Source organism: Glandiceps talaboti, chromosome 19 (assembly GCF_964340395.1).
Source record: "Glandiceps talaboti chromosome 19, keGlaTala1.1, whole genome shotgun sequence".
NCBI classification, from domain to species: Eukaryota; Metazoa; Hemichordata; class Enteropneusta; family Spengelidae; genus Glandiceps; species Glandiceps talaboti.
Window position 1 is genome coordinate 15129736 of NC_135567.1, and position 4279 is coordinate 15134014.

The following is a 4279-nucleotide window of genomic DNA, read 5'->3' on the forward strand; positions in this document are numbered from 1 at the left end:
ACATGAGAAGGGTCGTGGATATGACTACGATAGAATTTCCTATATAACCTGTCACCCTAACATCAACGTGTATAGATCGTCGCAGAACGTAGGACAACTAAATTTTACCATACAATCTCCTGGTAAGACGTTCAGATTCAAACTAAAAATGACAAAAGCAAACAAAGGTATGTATTTTTTTAACTATACCATCAGACATCCCCGATGGTGGCAGTCCCAGACGAAGTGGGTACGCATGCTTGTTAGAAATTTCACGGAAAAGGGGGTGTTTTTCGTCGGCCATTTTGGTCCGTGGAATCGTAAAAAAGGGGTACTTTTTGCTATGATAAACAATGGTATTCAAACATTAGGGCAAGCAGTGTATGTGCAGTGTATGGGTTAGGTGTCCTTGAAGGTAAAACCTCCCGGGTCAAGTTTCGGAAATAAGGGGGCGTTTTTAATTGAAATATTCCAGGGAAAGGGGTACATTTGAAATTTCGCTAACAAGCATGGGTACCCACTCATCCAGGGACTGTCACGGCCGGGCAGACATCGTACCGTGGACGAACGAAACCTGTTACAAACAGGGAAAGTAAACAACTGAATTGGATTAAAAACACTTGGCACAGCATGTTGAAAGTACAGACACTTGTATTACATCCCATCATTTGAAAAGAACAGTTTTGTGGCCACTTTACCCATAACAATGCACGTTCACAAACAAATGTCCACTTCCCTGGCACTTCATGTACACATAAAGAGGCCATAAAACTGTTCTTATCAAACCATGGTGCATAATACAAGTTTCTGCTGTTCAACTCAGTAAACTGCAAAATAAATGTGTAAGAAGGTTGTTATTGTACGTACATATAGTGACTATAAACTGAGTAAACACAAGTTTTCACCATGTAATTAATGTCCACGCGCAGTCCGTAAGGTACACCCTGAGGGGCGCCCTCAATCATCCATCTGCACTGCACATCTATCGTGTTAACGTTATTATTCAAACGTCACACCATGCATGAATACCTTGACAATTCCTGCTTACTGACATGAACAATTGTTAACATTGAAGAATCATAAAGGCAGATTAACTTATGTTTTTTTTTCATTTGTTCACAGTTTGTGACGTCATGATTGTGCTGTCTCATTTTGGAACCCATACTTTGCGGAATTATGGCGAGAGAGTGAACTGTTCGTTAACATTGTTCTCACAGTCTGTAATGCACATTGCGTCTATTAACATTGGCCATTCTAATGATAACGATAGTCCTCAGGTAGGGACACGAGAGAGAGAGAGAGAGAGAGAGAGAGAGAGAGAGAGAGAGAGAGAGAGAGAGAGAGAGAGAGAGAGAGAGAGAGAGAGAGAGAGAGAGAGAGAGAGAGAGAGAGACGGACGGACGGACAGACAGACAGACAGTTGATATTGGCTGATGAGTGGAAAAGCAAGTGTACCTACAAACTGTGAGGTAAGTGAATGAGTGAGTGAGTGAGTGAGTGAGTGAGTGAGTGAGTGAGTGAGTGAGTGAGTGAGTGAGTGAGTGAGTGAGTGATAATGGGTATAAAGTGTTACTTCATATTGCAGCATCGGCCCGAAACCCGCCACAAATTCTTATTGTTTAATTTTAACATGCAGTGCCCGCTGTGAGATGACACCAACTTCACTATGTAATTACAATCAATGGGCAGAGTGGAGCACTACGATGTAAACTTAATTACCATATTAAATGATCATAACCAGATGTCTTTAATATGAATACACAACCGTCACCATTGTGCGAGGTCCACTGGGAATAGACGATAGCCAACGCCCTTACATGATTTGATTTTATCTAGGGTGCATGATGTCTTACGTACATGATTGACCTGTGGCATATTTTTGTTTTGTTTTTCTCTATACCAGTGTGATGCTGAAAAAGACTACCTCCAGTTCGAACAACGTATTGATCTTCTGCACCTAGACTTGCAAGAGGTCACACGTGTGTGTGGCGTCACGGATAAGTATGCAAAGGTCAAAGGTCAGCAAGAAGTGACTTGGGACTCTGTTTGTGACGTTGGCGATTACAGCGTTCGTGGTGACGACTACTATCATACGGAGCTACATATGAAACGATCAGCAGAAAGGAGGTTCATGCTTAAGCGATTGGTTGGTCGAATGATGGACGAAATGCCAAGTCAAGAAGGGTGTCAGGATCGTGAGTGATCTGCTTGTACGACCAACCATATCTGTCTGTCTGTCTGTGTGTATGTCTCTTTGTTTGTTTGATTTCCTCTGTGGTTAGATGTCTGTCTTCTCCGCCCTGACTGACTTGCCCCCTCCCTTTCTCTCTCCCTCCCTGCCTCCCTCTCCTCCCCTCTCTCTCTCTCTCTCTCTCTCTCTCTCTCTCTCTCTCTCTCTCTCTCTCTCTCTCTCTCTCTCTCTCTCTCTCTCTCTCTCTCTCTCTTTCTCACTCTCACTCACTCGCTCCCTCCCTCCCCTCTCTGTCTCTCTCTGTCTCTCTTTCTCTGTCTCTCTGTCTGTCTGACTCTGTACTCTGTCTGTCTGTCTGTCTGACTCTCCTCTCTCTCGCTCTCTCTCTCTCTCTCTCTCTCTCTCTTTCTCACTCTCACTCACTCGCTCCCTCCCTCCCCTCTCTGTCTCTCTCTGTCTCTCTTTCTCTGTCTCTCTGTCTGTCTGACTCTGTACTCTGTCTGTCTGTCTGTCTGACTCTCCTCTCTCTCGCTCTCTCTCTCTCTCTCTCTCTCTCTCTCTCTCTCTCTCTCTCTCTCTCTCTCTCTCTCTCTCTCTCTCTCTCTCTCTCTCTCTCTCTCCAACCTCTTCACGTTGCAGTATCAATAACAGTTCTTTCTTTTTCACAGGCTTAACCATGAGTGTGCAGCTTCCATGTTATTATTCTGTTGTGCGATTGGTATCAAGTGGAAAGTATGACAATGAAGCAACTATAGAATATGATACCGACATTACACCTCGATGTGATACAACATGGTAATACATTCTCTATTTATTTTCGATGGTGTGCTTTCTCACTGAATGACGTAACCTCCTGTCACGGTGTATGATGGGTTACTACTGACATGCGCTGTTCATCCCTTCCCCAGAATGAGGTTTAGCTAGATTTTCGATAGAATTTGTCTGGGTTTAATTTTCCGGGTTATGTTGTGATGCTTGCGCACTTTTATTACATTTAAAACAGAATAGGCATATATTTTACAAGTTTGAATATTCCGTTTGAAAAACTGTCTGTTTTGACTACACTGGCCTAGAAAAAATAATTGTTTGGTTCCGGTTACCCGACCCCACCTAGTTTTTTACTGCCGACCCTAAACTTCTCGGGGTTTCTTATGTATTCGAGAAAAATATGATAACATCGCGAAAATTATGAAGTCTAGCCAGAAATAGTGGATGCGGAAACTGACATCAACTAAAAAAGACAATATCAAACTTTTACCAATCTGTAATGGCTGTACATCTGATAGGAAGAAATAAATAACACAGAGACCATTTGGAAAACAATGGAAAACCTGAACTAGACACTCACACATGAAAAAAAAATAAAGTAAAATAAAAAATCTACCTACCCCACCTATTTTAAAATTGAATGTAATCGGAACCACACAATTTTTTTGTTAGGTCCTAAGAAAAGGATTGCAGGGACCGACTCAATCTGATTAAAATCCGATGTAGATGTCGGCTAATCATGCATTGCTATCTTACCTTCGTTATTTGGCTTTACGTTTTTAGCCTGATCGTAGAGGAGGCGATCAGGCTAAAAACGTAAACATGTACTACGAAGGTCAATTCAAGCCAAAAAACGAAGGTAAGATAGCAATGAATGATTAGCCGACATATACATAGGATTTTAATCAGATTGGGACCGACTGCACGTAACTAGATTACGTCATCTTGAACTGTTATCGTCTGCTCTTTCTTTCCAGGGAAACATGATTTGAGGCGGTAAACACGGTTTATGGTTTTGCATCTGAAGCTCTCTAACTCTTCAAGATTCAGCGGTAACTGAAAATAAATACGACTTCACCGTCCCCATAATTTATTTATTGGTGACAATTTTTTGGTCAACTTTGATGAATCTTTCATTGATCTGTTTGAAGATTTAATCATTTATTAAGATTACTGTAGTAGCAGTCATGTTTTTTCTGAAATAATTTTTGGTAAATGTTGAATATTAATATTTTCCTTGATATCGATATTTATTTCTATAGTATCGAAGGATGGATAGAAATTTATTATTGAACTGTTATAATTATAGACGGTTGGTTGGGTGGTTGGTTGGTTGGTTTG

General features: G+C 41.3%; 1 long non-coding RNA gene across 1 annotated transcript; it reads left to right on the forward strand.

Annotated features, from left to right (window-relative positions):
- Positions 1 to 2058: 2058 nt before the first annotated feature.
- Positions 2059 to 4011, forward strand: LOC144449928 (uncharacterized). Its single transcript, XR_013482196.1, has 3 exons — positions 2059 to 2174; positions 2839 to 2965; positions 3916 to 4011. It is a non-coding gene; the product is annotated as an uncharacterized LOC144449928 (long non-coding RNA).
- The last annotated feature ends 268 nt before the right edge of the window (positions 4012 to 4279 follow it).